A 17841-nucleotide genomic window follows, 5' to 3' on the forward strand; every position below is an offset into this window, starting at 1 on the left:
ATGTTTATTTATTGCCCTATTTATTATTGTAGGTAAGATTTTGTTGTCGATAAGGATTCGCCGATATTTATTTATTTATTACTCAATATTAGTAAGATTTGTTGGTGGATGTGTAGTTATTTATTTATTTAATAGGAATTATTTGTGAAGTTTGTTTTTATTAGGGTTAGTAACCCTAATGCTACAGTTTTCTGAGGGGATTAGTAAGTAAGTAGTAGCTGAAGCTCGAACGGTGGAACGTCAAATTCGACGACGACGACGCGATGAATTCTGTCGAAGACTTCAATGCGCGCGGAACGAGGTCCTGCGCGCTTTTCACCTGCTCATGACTGGCCGTGCCCGCGAATGGTATTGGATGCACGTGCGGCATTCTATGGTTGAAAGCTGGATGGAACTGCGGCATGCTCTCTTCGACAGGTTCCGCGGCTATCACACGGAACATGATGGGATGCAGGAGCTACTACAACGAATGCAACAGACCAGCGAAGGGGTGATTATTACATCCACCACATGCGTCAGCAATCAGCACGAAGTGGAGAGGCACATTGGTCGCAGCATTTAAAAGTTTTTGGACTTGCTGTTCACGCATACTTGCGTATTTTTTAAATGCACACATGCCAATGCTTAGGTACCCTTTTCAACAATAACGAGCTAAAATAAAAGAATTTCGCATCGACTTGGCAAACCCTTTCATTATTTCATATTACTCGTCCCCTCAAAAGGGAAGAAATGCCACCGACTTTTGACAAAAATTGAATTTGTGGGCATTTAAACGGTACCTAGACATAAAGAGTGATTGAGAGCACTGAGAGTAAGTGCGAGCGAGATAAAAATAAACAGCGATGCCGTTCTATCGCACAAATCATATGGAAGAAAGTAAGCCAAAGCAGTTTCCTGTAGTGGGAGCGAGATAAAAAACAGCGATGCCGTTCTATCGCACAAATCATATGGAAGAGAGTAAGCCAAAGGAGTTTCCTGCAGTGTGAGCGATCAAAAGATGTCATCTGTATATCTTACTCGCTCGTTGGACCAGATTCATATATTTTTTAGTGACCAAAAACTTTCCACTGTTTGTCCCATCTATATGTTTTTTGGTTAGTGGTATTGTGTATGTCTGATTTGATACAGATGGTGTAGTTTGTTGATATCGATTATGCGGACTGTGGGTCAGGGATGGGACTACACCAAGAGAACCGATGAACCAGCCGGCGCGGCCCAAAGAGAAACAAGCAGTAAAGTAACATTTTCATAAATTTTGTGTGTCTTAACCGATCTTACTGATATTATTGTGACCTAGAATCTTATTGTGCTAACATTTTTAGAATTTTCTCAACAAAAAAATGGAGTTACAATTATGGCTTAAATTGGTAGGCTGTTCCAATTTGTTTATCTATTTGATTTATAGCTATGTTATGTAGGCGGGGGGACGCAATAGCTATAAAATGAAATATACTTGATATATGTTTACTATTCAAGAAACTACATGTCCAATTTGGTGACTCTAGCTCTTAAACCTTAGGATATTTGCTCAAAAACAGAATTTCGACATCGATTTTTATCGACTACTTGGAAACAGGGCAAGTTATCGATTATTGGAAATAAACTCGAACTACGCGAAAAGTTATTAAAGAAAACGGTTCTTGGCCACCAATTTATATATACATGTACACACACATTCATGCACGTCTTTAAATTCTATCAACAGCATTGCAATTGCGATTACATTGTTTTCTGTGCTGTATGTGTGTGCTTCTATTTTAATCCGTTTTTTTCTCGTTAAGAATCAATTGTTGGTGTGGCTGTTGAATAGGGGCGGTGGCAAGTAGTGTGGTCTGCTACGAATTCGGGTCCTATTGAGGGAACTATTTTTATACCCTTGCAGAGGATATTATAATTTTGTCGGGAAACGTGAACCGCATAGAAGGAGACATCTCCGACCCCATAAAGTATAAATATTCTTGATCAGTATCAACAGCCGAGTCCAGATATCTACACTAACTATTTTACCAGTGCTCCTTAGATACGGGCAAACCACTATGAGCATTATGAAAAGGTTGGGTCTGCAAGGGTTTGAAATTTGAAATTGCGGATGAATATGAATATTTGGTATATCGAATTTTGAAAATGAATCTTTTGTAGCAATTTGTATGGTCATGACATGACTTAATATGTTAGTCAGTAGGATAAGTTATCAATTTTTTTCTTTCTTCTGTTACAAACAGCGTTTATTCGCAAATCCTGTTATGATACCGTGTATTAATATAGATTTTTTTATAACTAATATTTGTCTGTTTATTTTCAGGGCGAATCAAATGAAGCAAGAATAGAGGTTGCCAATCAAAGAGCCCACCAGCTTTTAAAATAAGGCGATCTCAAGATGACATCTAGAACACCCAAAAATTTTTGTGATGGTATTCAGTGCTTTAAGAAATCCGTTAATTTCTTGAAACTGCTTTGTGCTCCAATAGCTGTAAATATAAACAATTTATGTTTGTTATTATAACACTAAGATCTAGCCTTGTCAAGCAATTGAAGAACAAACATATGTATAAACATTGAAATGCTCAATACCTTAACAATTCACTCATTTCATGAAAATATATATATCTAATGTTTATTTCATATGTTTATTGATAGATAGATTCGATCACCAATGAGCTTGCTTTAAATCTAACTATTTTATATCCCGAACCCATTGAAAATTGTTCATAAGGATATAGTGGTTTTGTGGAAATGTATGTAAAAGGCAGAAGGACGCGTCTCCCGTCCTATAATATCAGGACAACGTGCTAAGTCGACCTATCTGTTTCCGTCTGTGTGAATACGAAGATCTAGGAAACGACCTTAGTGAAATTAAAAATACATATTGGCGTATACCAAATAGCTGTATACACCAAACTTGGAATGCAGGTTCTTGTATAGTATACGCACATTCAAAATATTTCTCGTTTTTTGATAGCTCCCTCATATTTATACCTTAAAGTATTTACAAAAATCGGACTATAAACACCAATAATATTCCAGAATATATTTCCATAGTGTGGAGCAATGTGAACAATAACAGCCGCAGAGTAGACTGCGTGCTTGTGTTTGTTTGTATTGTGTAAACAGGTACATATCTATGAAAAGGTATCTAGCGTTGGATTTAGGGAATCTTTTAGTTGGGCAGTTCCGAAAGGAGTGCTGCTGACTATTTTCAAATAAATGTTATTTGCAAGTAATATAAATCTCTAGATTTTATAGTATCTTAGATAGACAGCTGTTAAGGAAAAAAGGAATATGGCAATATAAGAATGTACACTTGTTGGATTCGGAGAAGCACCCATCTGCCTATTACCAAAGACAATACAAACACTAAGATGAGTAACGCCATACAACAAAATGCTACTACGCAGCTTGATTTTTTGAAAATTAAGAACGAAAACGCTATCAGTATCATTGCGCTCTCACAGCCGAAAGAGCGGAAAGTCTAAAAATAGAATGTACTCTCAGCTTCGGCTCTATGAGGGCCGTGCAAACAATTATGTTTTTATGTGTGTGAATATACATACACAACAACATATTTGAATGTATTGGTTTTTACTGCTCTGGCTTTCGCTGGTAAAGAAATAAATGTTGTTAGTGTTCTACCGCTGATCATGACCTATCCCAAATTTGCATTCACATATGAATGCATGTTGTGTACTGAGGTTGGCTCCGTAGAAAAGCTATATTTTTAAGTCGATGCAAATATTTATATAATTTCTTTAAATTAAATTATTTATTAAATTATTTTAATTTTTAAGTAATAAAAAATAATAAATCATAATTCATATTTATTTATACAAAAATTTATTTGATATAGTCTATTTTTTATTTTTTTGGACTCTTTTATTTCTTCATTGGGGAATAAAAATAATAATAAATAATTAATAGTTTAATTTCAAGAAATTATTTAAATATTAGCATCGACTTAAAAATACAGATTTTCTACCGAGCATACCTCAGTACACAATATGCATTCATATGTGAATGCAAATTTGGGATAGGTCATGATCAGCGCTAGAAAACTAACAAAATTAATTTCTTGCCAGCAAAAGACAGAGCAGTGAATAACAACACATACATATATAAATATTTTGATGTGTGTACTTATGAATGCATAATTCACGCATACAAACATATGTATGTAGGTGCCAAAAACAAAAGTAAAATCAATCTATGTGTGCTATTTTGTGAACATAGTTATCGCACAAGATGCGCTTTGTGAAAAAATTATTTTATTCCTAAATTTTCCTGTAAAATTTATCGTTAGTATCTAGCGTAATGTATCATTTAAATAAAGCATGCACTTCACGGATATGCGTCGATCGTAGGTATACAACTTTTTCGCTCAATGTACTTCGAAAATGAAACGACGTAAAGCGACTAACTTTGTTTTCATGTCACCATCAGGAAGCCGCGCCTTCGGTATTCATTCGTCTAGCTTTTGGAGAGCGAACAGCCTACGGCTAGCATGAAAGACCAGATGAGAAGCCAGACTAGAAATTTTACGTCGCATTCAGATGTATGGGCGTTAATCATCTTAGTGTTTATATTGTCTCTGATATTACTTATATTTATGTAACTTCATTGTGTGTGTACATTTTTTACTAATTAAAGAACGTTATATTATTTTTTTTCGATCGATTTAATTGATGTAATATCATCAGACAATATACTTAAATATCTGACTGCGGATTCTTGAATTAAATATATTTAGGTTGTATTAAAATTTATTTTAATTAATTTTAGTTTTGAATGCACATTAATTCACTCAATTATTTTGAAACTGTCGCCAATTTTCATTTATTTTATTTTGTTATGTTACTATGTAGAGGTTATAAATAATTGTCAATTGTTTGCAATTAATTAAACATAATAGGCCTGTAGTTATATTTATTGATTAATATTGTGTAAGCCAAATACTACAAATTTAAACGAATGTATATTAAAAATGTAACACATATTGGTGTTCACTTATCATCGCAGCGTTGCATATTTGGAAGTCTGCAATACCCCGCGACAGCACCTTCACTGAAAAATTTTTTGGACCTAGACTATAATATTTGTTGTTGTTATAAATGTTTATTGTATTAAATCAAAATTAGCATACATTTTTGTTACAACACAGTTGGCTTAGGTGATATTTCGCCAAGCCTGGTTGTTAAACTGGTCATAAACTATAAATATCATGGCAAAGCTGCAACACTAGAGATGCAAAACACAGGAAAAATCCTATTACCTCAATTGATATTTGATAAATTAAGGTATGTTTTAGTGCTAAAATTGAGGAAACACCTGCTGTATCTGTGCGAAATTAATCTACAGATGCCAAAAACATGAAAATATGCAAGTAAATAACATGACGGGCTTTACACACCTTTAACAAGTTTAATTTGAAGAATAGGTCTGATTTCTGTCACTCCCGTAATGTAATTCTCAAATCAGCAATTTAAACTGACATTCAATATACAATCAGAATTTTTCACAAAAAAAAAACAATTTATTTGCTGTTCACTTTGAAGGTATTGCAGCCTTAAAAAGCTTCAACGTCAAGTAAACACCCATTGTATAAACACCCAAGAATACAGACCATTTAAGGGACGGTTTTTCAATACTAAACAAAGGATTTTATAGTACTTAAGATTTATGTAGAAATGTCATTTTGAATTCACAGATATTTCCATATTTCCAGATGTCGTTGTTAACATTTTTTGCTCACTATAAAATGTTATCGAAATCATCTAACTATATGACTATTAGAACATGTTAATAATTTCGAAAGTAAAATAAATTATCGTTCAAACATAATATATTGTTTAATAAAGTGATTATAAGTAACAACGTTAGAATAAGAGTCAAAAATTAATCGGCGGATGCTGGAATTTAATTAAAAATAATAGTGTGATCCCTGAAACTGATTCAGATTTCGTTGATCAGCTGTGCAAAAAATGTAATTCCGTAGCTCTAACGGACAGAGTTATGCTAAAAGGTAAAAATTGTCATTACTCTTGTCCCCTAATCTGCAGCTGCTGATATCCGGCTGGCATGTTATTTAGTGGGTCTTGGCGGCCAAATGCTTGTCGCGCTCTTCCAAGATGCTCAGCTTAACACCCTTGACCTTTGGCAGCGAGATGTAAAGGTTGTTGCCCTAGTCAATGATGAGCAAACACATGACCTTGCGAATCCTTCATGTGCACAATATCGAAGGAGCCGGGATGACGCTCACGGCTAACAAGCAATAAAGCTTGAGTTGTATAGGAGTATACGACTCAAATATTCTATGGGATCAAACATGTTCGCATCATATTAGTTGAAAAGTATTTGTTATCAAAGGACAATTAGCCAATTGAAATTGGCCGCATTGACTTACCAAATAAATTCCAATTGCCTTAGATGCATTCTCAGTTTTAGGCATTAAGCGCTCTTAATTATTATTGAGGGCGTCATGACAATTACTACACCATTTATGCTGCTTAAGCCTTCAAGTAACAGTTCATATTATCTCTGGTAGTGATATTTAAAATATATTCATAGTTGTCGATGGCAATATTTATGATTGCAACAAAGTGTTCCAATGTGCATACATGACAGCTCACTCAGTTACTGTTTCGATTGTTCAAGTCTGCGCCATGTTGCATGGGGAGTCGCTAAGGTTTATCGATATATCGGTGCGGGCCCTAAGAACCTTAGAGCACCCCAAATTTTGCAGGGGTGGCAACGCCTAGCTCAGGATCCACTTCTTTGAGCGAAAAAAAAGGTGGGAGAGCATAGCATTCGCTCCTGATGAGATTATAAGGAGAGCGGATCGGATGCCCTTCCTAATGCCCTTGGCCTACAACAAGGCCGTTGACCTAAAAATGCAGCTGTGCATATGGGCAGCAACGGTGACCACATTTGAATGTATGCGTATACCGAATTTCGGCATCTATGATGTTGCTGCCCAAATGTACATCCGAGGAGTACAATTTTGTCAGCGGTCAATGGCGGTCATGCCGTGCTCGAAAAATGTTAAAGCTTTTCTTTTTTTTACGTTGGCCCCGTGCAAAAAGTACTCAACAAAAAAATTCTAACCGACCAACTAAGCCGACGCGCACTAGTAAAAATAACGAAGAATTTATTTGCTGATTAATAATGATACTTCAATTCAAGCATTCTGCTGAGATATAGAAAAAATTAAAAAAAACTTTAAACTTACATGCGACACGTGACGAACAAATAAAAGATAAGACAATAAATAAAAGAAACGACGCACGGTTCCGGCAACGAAGGGACCAGCTCTCGGACCAGAGAGGCCAACAGCTTAACACCCTGTCCAGGTTTCGGCTCAGCGGTGCACGTCAGCCATACCCTCGGCGCACTTATCACCGACGCTATCTAGAAGGATAGTCTAATAAGCGGCTACTTGTGAGACCACATCCACACCATCCGAGTGAGTCAGTTCCATGTCGTTCTTCCCCGAGTAGCAGGCAGAGTCAGACGCAGACTCAAGTTCGAATCCTCTGACTGAGAAAAGATTTTTGCAGTTATTAAATGTAGTTTTTTTTTGGTTCATTACATATGTACTCACGACTAGTTTCACTTAAGAAAAATTCCTAAAGTGCGAACAGTGAAGGAGAGGCCCAAGGTCATTGCGTCTGTCAAATAAATAAAAAAAAATATCAGATTTTTGTTAACTTGTGCACGAACGATACCCACGTATATGTATATGTCGCATCGTTATTATTATTTTAATATTTTCATTTTATTATTATTATTTTCATTTGTTCAATTAAATTCCATCACTACTATTTAAGTACGATCTCTAATGAAATGTATCATCGCTAATGAAAGAAGTCCAAAACAGACGATGTTGAGCGTTTTCTCTATGTCCGTTATTCTCTTCCTTTATCCTCTTTCTACTTGCCATTTCTGCCTCAAAATAACACGTGGTTTTGCGAGCCCAACAGAGTTGTCTGTTTTGCGTAGCCTCAGCCCGACAGTGCATTAGCGCGAGAGAAATATAGTCTTTGACTCGGAGACGTCAGGAAGACATGTGCCAATACTGTACGTATTGTGCGAGTATAATTGTGAAATTGCAGTCAGTCGAAAATTAAAGCTGAAGCAAAGAATGTCAATTTCGAGGAAACGTAAGGCTGGCGCAACGATGGTGGAAGCGCATGAGGATGAGCTTAAAGAAAACCATTATCCGACATCAGAAATGGGATCAACTAACAAGCCAAGCCAAGCCATTTCCGACGACCGTTTGTGCACACTTTTGGAGATGCAGCATCGCAATCTGATCGAAGTTATAAATGCTGTTAAAGGCGCACAGTCAATGCCAGGTGAAAAAAAGGCAGTTGTACTACCAAAGTTTAATCCCGACTCTGTTGGTGCAAGTGCAGCTGCTTGCAGAAAACCCTTTGGATGGCAGTGCTCTGCTCATTGCGTAAAGTAAATCACTAGAAAGTAGCGCTTCTAACTGGCTGCCACAAATTTGTTTTTCTGGAATGACATGGGACGAGTTTAAGGAATTGCTTTTGCAACAATTCGAAGGCAAAGAAACTCCAGCAGCTAATGTTATTAATGTTCTCAATGGTAGTCTAAAAGACAGCGAGTGCCTTTCTCTGTATAGAAGTCGATTAATAACGACACTTATGGCAAAATGGAAGTCAATGACTATTGAACAAATCGCCGTATCCGTTGTTCTGGCGCATGCTGCCCAAGTCGATACTAAACTGCAACGTACGGTTTTTACTACCAACATTAAAACACGTAACGAGTTGCAAAATGAGCTGCGGGCATTTGCTTTTGGTAAAAAGAAAGAGCGTCCTGTTGAGGAAAATTCTGCAGGCAAAAGACAGCGTATGCACGCACCCGTAAGATGTCAATTCTGCGGAAAATAGGCCACAAATTTGCTGACTGCCGTTCGAGAAAAAACAACGTTTCGCCCCAGCAGGGATCTAATCCAAATTCTAGACGTTCATCTGAAGGAAAGAGTAGAGTAATTACTTGCTACAAGTGTGGAGCTCCTGGACATATTGCATCGGCTTGCACTGGACGACAGGAATCAACCACTCAAAATAAACTGGATGAGAAACGTGTAAATTGGTACTCTGATCTCATCTGGTGAGTCATTTCCATTTTGCTTTGATTCAGGAGCCGAGTGCTCACTTGTAAAGGAATCTGCGTCTCAGCGACTCTCGGGAACACGAATCAATAATATTGTAGTTTTAAAGGGTATTGGTAACAATGCAGTAACAAGCACTTTACAAATTATGTCAAATGTCATTATCAGTGGATTCTCTTGAAGTTATATTTCATGTAGTTCTTAATAGTTACATTGATTATGATATTATAATTGGCCTGAAATTGTAACTCCCAATTTTGGCGTAAAGATAACAATTAATACGCCGAAAATGCTTTTTCGTAAAATCCAAAGAAACAGTAAAGCTTGATGTCTTCCAGTTGTCCTAGGTCCTTTAGGTGGTCTGTAGTGAATCATGTGCAAAGTACGTATGTAAATTCGTAGATAATTGCATAACTTGCAAACTCCATCTTGAATGTTGCCAATCGAACTTCACCCCAAATCGAAGGTAGACATTCCATGGCATACGATTCATGTGGATATCACTGGTAAATTAAGCGGTAAAAAGGATTAAAAGGAGTATATTATAGTTCAAATAGACGCATTTACTAAATTTGTTTTCCTTTACCACACCATAAATATTAATAGCGAACGTTGTATAGACGCTGTAAGGTTAGCAATGTCGGTATTTGGCGTACCAACACGAATCATTGCAAATCAGGGTAGATCTTTTACTGGAACAAGTTTTAATGAGTTTTGTTCTACACAAAAAATAGAAAAACACTTGATAGCAACAGGCGCTTGTTAAAACGCATGTTAACCGCTGTCGAAAGTAGTCAACGATCTTGGCAAGACGCCTTATGCGAAATACAGTTGGCCATAAATTATACAATAAATCGTATAACTAAATCTAGTCCTCTAGAATTTCCATTGGAAATGAAGCGAGGTCATTTAATATGTTACCTATAGTCGAAGACGACAATAAAGTTGATATAAGTTTTGTAGGGAAAATGGCAAAAGAAAACATAAGTAAGTACGCTATATATGACAAAGAACGGTTTGACAAAAACAAAGCAATATTTAATAGATTTAAAGTTGGCGATTATGTTTTGCTTAGGAACGAGGAGACACATCAAACAAAGTAAAATCAAAAGTTTAAGGGTCCATTCCTGGTGGCAGAGATACGAGAAGGAGATCGACATGTTTTGAAGTCCTTAGTAAATAAGCGAACTTACAGGTACTCGCATGAAGCTCTGAAAAGTATGCCAAAAGAAGAGATTCCCAAAGAACTGGACATGTGTGATGAAAGATTCAACGTTGACGATACATTGGTTGACTTGAATGAGAATGAAGATGTTGAAAGAGACGTCATAGACGAGTTGGTGGATTCCAAATAGTAAGGGGCATTGATGGACTTCAATGCGGTATGCTAGACACCAGACCTTTGGATAAAGCCGTCATGTTGGGTTGCCAGCGCAAATGGGTACACGAGTTAATGTGTTGACGTGTTTGTTGCCTGGTTATTATCATTATGATAAGAGCCTATATAGGTGAGTGTCCTAGATACGTAATAACATGAGCCTTTGGGAATTATCTATCTAATGGATACCTAGAAACTTTATAAATTATCCTCTGCCATTAGTTAGACCACTTCTTTGATTCTTTGATGATCTTTTCAGATTAAACTTGACTTAATCTGCTATTTTGTTTTAAAGACTTTTGTAACATACGAGGTGTGATGGTCAGGAAGGCCGTGCCGCATCGTTATTATTAATTTAATATTATCATTTTATTATTATTATTTTCATTTGTTCAATTAAATTCCATCACTACTATTTAAGTACGATCTCTAATGAAATGTATCATCGCTAATGAAAGAAGTCCAAAACAGACGATGTTGAGCGTTTTCTCTATGTCCGTTATTATTTTCCTTTATACTCTTCCTACTTGCGTCTTCTGTCGCAAAATAACACGTGGTTTTGCGAGCCCAACAGAGTTTTCTGTTTTGCGTAGCCTCGGCCCGACAGTGCATTAGCGCGAGAGAAATATAGTCTTTGACTCGGAGACGTCAGGAAGACATGTGCCAATACTGTACGTATTGTGCGAGTATAATTGTGAAATTGCAGTCAGTCGAAAATTAAAGCTGAAGTAAAGAATGTCAATGTCGAGGAAACGTAAGGCTGGCGCAACGATGGTGGAAGCGCATGAGAATGAGCTGATAGAAAACCATTCTACGAAATATATACATTTTAATGCACCATATGTACAGAATACACGTTATGATTGCCCTTACCGCCCCCACCCAGAGAGCTCTTTAGGCAGCCAAGGTATAATAAGCGGGATTCAGCGGGTACTTGTTTCCCCATTGGTGCAATAATTACCTTGTTTTTGTATCTTCCCCCTTTTTTTTTTCTTTGCGACTGACAATAACTTTGGCAGTGTTTTCGTCTTCTGATCGGTTCAAGGTAGTTAAAAAAAAATGTATTTTGTAAAAATTTTAAAATTTTAGGAATTGATGTCAACTGTCAAAAACAATAAGAGAATACAAAAATTATACGACTTGTTCAAGTGTAAGAAATGTCAGCTTTCATAAAATGATAAATAGCTGAGTGGTGATATCCTGCAAAGATAAATGCAATAAGAAATAATATTATTTGTTGTTGATTTTAAGGATTATATGCAAATTATATGCAAACACTGAAGAAGAAATGTCCGAAAATTTATCTGATGATGGGAAGAGCTTGACTGCCGACTCGGGCTGATGAAGGCCATCTAATGCCGAAAATGAGGTCGCTGGGTCCGGAACCGGGACCCGATCTGGAGAAGTAAAGTAGATTAATAGTGTTTTTTCTGTGCTAATAATAAGCTGTTAGAAGTGGTATCTAGTTGATATCGATTGTGCGGACTGCGGGCCAGGGATGGGACTACACTCAGAGACCCGATGAGCCAGCCGGCGCGGCCCAAAGAGAAACAAGCAGTTCGGTAACAATATGGCGCCCAAGTTGAAAAGGCACCCGGCTTCTTTGAGGTTAAGGCGGAAATCAAAAAAATAAATAAATATCAACGCAGATACAGAGAACCGATGAACCAGCCGGCGCGGCCCAATGAGAAATGGTCAATGTGATTCCCACCGAGCCACGGTCCAACGTCTTTGTGTATTTGGACGATCTACTAGTCATTTCCACAGATTTTCAAAAGCACTTAACATATCTGCGACAAGTGGGCAAATGCTTAAGGGAAGCGAATCTCTCAATCGGACTGCACAAATCCAAATTTTTCTTCAAGGCATTAAAATATCTAGGATTCATTATTGGTGGTGGCACGCTTCGCATGGACCCCGAACGGGTTATAGCTATTACACGAATCCCCGTGCCTAGGTCGGGGATTAGTTCGCTCATTTTTGGGTACAGCAGGTTGTTACCAGCGATTTATGCGAGATTTCGCGACTATGTTAAAAAAAGATAGCGGAAAGTTTGTATTGAGTGACGAGGCAACGCAAGCCGTTGAACAGTTGAAGACCGCACTGACCACGGCCCCAGTGCTCGTGCACACGGATTTTTCCAAGCCCTGGGAGCGGTGTTGTTTCAAAAAGACACTGAGGATCAGGAACGACCCATATCCTTCTTTTCAGCCAGGTTGAACAAACACCAACGGAACTATTCCGTTACAGAAAAGGAGTGCTTAGCGTCGATACTGGCCATAAAAAGTTCAGACCGTATATAGAAGGGAAGCCTTTTAAATGTATCACTGACCATGGCAGCTTAAAATGGCTGATGTCCATGAAGGACCTAAGCGGGAGACTAGCTCGTTGGTCATTGCAGCTGCAAAGCTACGACTTTACCATCGCTCACCATAAACGCAGTGAAAACGTGGAAGCCGACATTCTATCGCGCAGTGTCGAAGAAGTGGGATAGGTTCCAGAAGGTCTTCTCGAATTTGAGACCCCCGAGTTCGAGCCAGCGGAATATCAGGCGATGCTCGAAGAGGTACGTTCGAATCAGGACAAACTACCAGACCTGAAGGTTGAGGGAGGTTTGCTTTATAGGCGCATGGGGTTTGTCCACCTAGAAGACGAGTTAGAAGGCACCGTGCAGAAGCTGTGGGTTCCAAGCTCTTTGACAGCCGGCTTAATAGCGAATGCTCATGTAGATAAGACGGCTGGTAATGATGGCGTCGTAAAAACATGATGAAAACATGAGATGCTTTCGGCATCTCGCCACAGAGCAATGCAAGCGAGCGAGTTAATCGTACCGTGTTGTCGGCAATCAGGATCAGAAAACGAAATACACCTTATAAGACAGCGAGTCCAAAGCTACACCAGGCTTACAAAATGAGTTAACGGCAGTATAACGTAGAGCCCGAGTGCTTTAGGTGGAACCCGGCCGAGAAGTCGACAGACGCAACTTTGTACTGGGCGATTTTGGAAGTTCCTAAAGGCCAGAGAAGTGCGCCGAGTAGGAAACAACTCGAACTTGCTAGAAGACTTGCAAGAAAAGCCCCTAGGAGTGTTTCATGTAAAGGACTTACGTGTGTAGACCAAGGTCGTGGTGTGCCTCCCGTTGTATTGTATACGGCTCAGCGTAAGGAAAAGGGTTGGGCCGGCCAGGTTTCAACCCATTCCTCCCAATCTTCCCTTCAGCGATTATGCATGGTTAGGAAGCCTTGGCTGATGTTGCATGGGGACTCGCTAAAGTTTATCGATATATCGGTGCGGGCCCTAAGAACCTCAGATCGCCCCAATTTCCTTAAATTAAATTGTTTTTATTTTTAGGTAATAAAAAATAATAAATCATAATTCATATTTATTTATACAAAAATGTATTTGATATACTTAATTTTTTATTTTTTGGACTCTTTTATTTCTTAATTGGGGAATAAAAATAATAATAAATAATTAATAATTTAATTTAAAGAAATTATTTAAATATTAGCATCGACAACATGCATTCATATGTGAATACAAATTTGGGATAGGTCATGATCAGCGCTAGAAAACTAACAAAATTAATTTCTTGCCAGCAAAAGACAGAGCAGTGAATAACAACACATACATATATAAATATTTTGATGTGTGTACTTATGCATGCATAATTCACGCATACAAAAATATGTATGTAGGTGCCAAAAACAAAAGTAAAATCAATCTATGTGTGCTATTTTGTGAACATAGTTATCGCACAAGATGCGCTTTGTGAAAAAATTATTTTATTCCTAAATTTTCCTGTAAAATTTATCGTTAGTATCTAGCGTAATGTATCATTTAAATAACGCATGCATTTCACGGATGAAGCAAAAGTACTATGCGTCGATCGTAGGTATATAACTTTTTCGCTGAATGTACTTCGAAAATGAAACGACGCAAAGTACCATCGACCAGCTTTGCTGAAGGCAGGCTGGCGACTAACTTTGTTTTCATGTCACCATCAGGAAGCCGCGCCTTCGGTATTCATTCGTCTAGCTTTTGGAGAGCGAACAGCCTACGGCTAGCATGAAAGACCAGATGCGAAGCCAGACTAGATATTTTACGTCGCATTCAAATGTATGGGCGTTAATCATCTTAGTGTTTATATTGCCTTTGCTATTACTTATATTTATGTAACTTCATTGTGTGTGTACATTTTTTACTAATTAAAGTACATTATATAAAATCGATTTTTTCAATCGATTTTATTGATGTTATATCATGAGACAATATACTTAAATATCTGACTGCGGATTCTTGAATTAAATATATTTAGGTTGTATTAAAATTTATTTTAATTAATTTTACAGTTTTGAATGCACATTAATTCACTCAATTATTTTGAAACTGTCGCCAATTTTCATTTATTTTATTTTGTTATGTTACTATGTAGAGGTTATAAATAATTGTCAATTGTTTGCAATTAATTAAACATAATAGGCCTGTAGTTATATTTATTGAATAATATTGTGTAAGCCAAATACTACAAATTTAAACGAATGTATATTAAAAATGTAACACATATTGGTGTTCACTTATCATCGCAGCGTTGCATATTTGGAAGTCTGCAATACCCCGCGACAGCACCTTCACTGAAAAATTTTTTCGACCTAGACTATAATATTTGTTGTTGTTATAAATGTTTATTGTATTAAATCAAAATTAGCATACATTTTTGTTACAACACAGTTGGCTTAGGTGATATTTCGCCAAGCCTGGTTGTTAAACTGGTCATAAACTATAAATATCATGGCAAAGCTGCAACACTAGAGATGCAAAACACAGGAAAAATCCTATTACCTCAATTGATATTTGATAAATTAAGGTATGTTTTAGTGCTAAAATTGAGGAAACACCTGCTGTATCTGTGCGAAATTAATCTACAGATGCCAAAAACCTGAAAATATGCAAGTAAATAACATGACGGGCTTTACACACCTTTCACAAGTTTAATTTGAAGAATAGGTCTGATTTCTTATCATCCAAAAGGGTTTCTGTAACTCCCGTAATGTAATTCTCAAATCAGCAATTTAAACTGACATTCAATATACAATCAGAATTTTTCACAAAAAAAAAAACAATTTATTTGCTGTTCACTTTGAAGGTATTGCAGCCTTAAAAAGATTCAACGTCAAGTAAACACCCATTGTATAAACACCCAAGAATACAGACCATTTAAGAGACGGTTTAAGATTTATGTAGAAATGTCATTTTGAATTCACAGATATTTCCATATTTCCAGATGACGTTGTTAACATTTTTTGCTCACTATAAAATGTTATCGAAATCATCTAACTATATGACTATCAGAACATGTTAATAATTTCGAAAGTAAAATAAATTATCGTTCAAACATAATATATTGTTTAATAAAGTGATTATAAGTAACAACGTTAGAATAAGAGTCAAAAATTAATCGGTGGATGCTGGAATTTAGTTAAAAATAATAGTGTGATTCCTGAAACTGATTCAGATTTCGTTGATCAGCTGTGCAAAAAATGTAATTCCGTAGCTCTAACGGACAGAGTTATGCTAAAAGGTAAAAATTGTCATTACTCTTGTCCCCTAATCTGCAGCTGCTGATATCCGGCTGGCATGTTATTTAGTGGGTCTTGGCGGCCAAATGCTTGTCGCGCTCTTCCAAGATGCTCAGCTTAACACCCTTGACCTTTGGCAGCGAGATGTAAAGGTTGTTGCCCTAGTCAATGATGAGCAAACACATGACCTTGCGAATCCTTCATGTGCACAATATCGAAGGAGCCGGGATGACGCTCACGGCTAACAAGCAATAAAGCTTGAGTTGTATAGGAGTATACGACTCAAATATTCTATGGGATCAAACATGTTCGCAACATATTAGTTGAAAAGTATTTGTTATCAAAGGACAATTAGCCAATTGAAATTGGCCGCATTGACTTACCAAATAAATTCCAATTGCTTTAGATGCATTCTCAGTTTTAGGCATTAAGCGCTCTTAATTATTATTGAGGGCGTCATGACAATTACTACACCATTTATGCTGCTTAAGCCTTCAAGTAACAGTTCATATTATCTCTTGTAGTGATATTTAAAATATATTCATAGTTGTCGATGGCAATATTTATGATTGCAACAAAGTGTTCCAATGTGCATACATGACAGCTCACTCAGTTACTGTTTCGATTGTTCAAGTCTGCACCATGTTGCATGGGGAGTCGCTAAGGTTTATCGATATATCGGTGCGGGCCCTAAGAACCTTAGAGCACCCCAAATTTTGCAGGGGTGGCAACGCCTAGCTCAGGATCCACTTCTTTGAGCGAAAAAAAAGGTGGGAGAGCATAGCATTCGCTCCTGATGAGATTATAAGGAGAGCGGATCGGATGCCCTTCCTAATGCCCTTGGCCTACAACAAGGCCGTTGACCTAAAAATGCAGCTGTGCATATGGGCAGCAACGGTGACCACATTTGAATGTATGCGTATACCGAATTTCGGCATCTATGATGTTGCTGCCCAAATGTACATCCGAGGAGTACAATTTTGTCAGCGGTCAATGGCGGTCATGCCGTGCTCGAAAAATGTTAAAGCTTTTCTTTTTTTTACGTTGGCCCCGTGCAAAAAGTACTCAACAAAAAAATTCTAACCGACCAACTAAGCCGACGCGCACTAGTAAAAATAACGAAGAATTTATTTGCTGATTAATAATGATACTTCAATTCAAGCATTCTGCTGAGATATAGAAAAAATTAAAAAAAACTTTAAACTTACATGCGACACGTGACGAACAAATAAAAGATAAGACAATAAATAAAAGAAACGACGCACGGTTCCGGCAACGAAGGGACCAGCTCTCGGACCAGAGAGGCCAACAGTTTAACACCCTGTCCAGGTTTCGGCGCACTTATCACCGACGCTATCGAGAAGTATAGACTAAGAAGCGGACACGGGCGAGACCACGGTCACACCATCCGAGTGAGTCAGTTCCATGTCGTTCTTCTCCGAGAAGCAGGCAGAGACAGACGCAGACTCATGCTCGAATCTCCTGACTGAGAAAAGATTTTTGCAGTTATTAAATGTAGTTTTTTTTTGGTTCATTACATATGTACTCACGACTAGTTTCACTTAAGAAAAATTCCTAAAGTGCGAACAGTGAAGGAGAGGCCCAAGGTCATTGCGTCTGTCAAATAAATAAAAAAAAATATCAGATTTTTGTTAACTTGTGCACGAACGATACCCACGTATATGTATATGTCGCATCGTTATTATTATTTTAATATTTTCATTTTATTATTATTATTTTCATTTGTTCAATTA

The 17841-nt window shown here is 37.4% G+C and overlaps 1 long non-coding RNA gene across 1 annotated transcript; it reads left to right on the plus strand.

The window, feature by feature from the left end:
- The first annotated feature begins 2363 nt into the window (after positions 1 to 2363).
- Positions 2364 to 5571, plus strand: LOC135434067 (uncharacterized). The gene is made up of 2 exons (XR_010437173.1): positions 2364 to 4355; positions 4435 to 5571. It is a non-coding gene; the product is annotated as an uncharacterized LOC135434067 (long non-coding RNA).
- The last annotated feature ends 12270 nt before the right edge of the window (positions 5572 to 17841 follow it).

The sequence above is a fragment of the Drosophila montana genome, unplaced genomic scaffold (assembly GCF_035044405.1).
Source record: "Drosophila montana isolate Dmon_TW-CO22-7 unplaced genomic scaffold, ASM3504440v1 contig_3263_1, whole genome shotgun sequence".
NCBI classification, from domain to species: domain Eukaryota; kingdom Metazoa; phylum Arthropoda; class Insecta; order Diptera; family Drosophilidae; genus Drosophila; species Drosophila montana.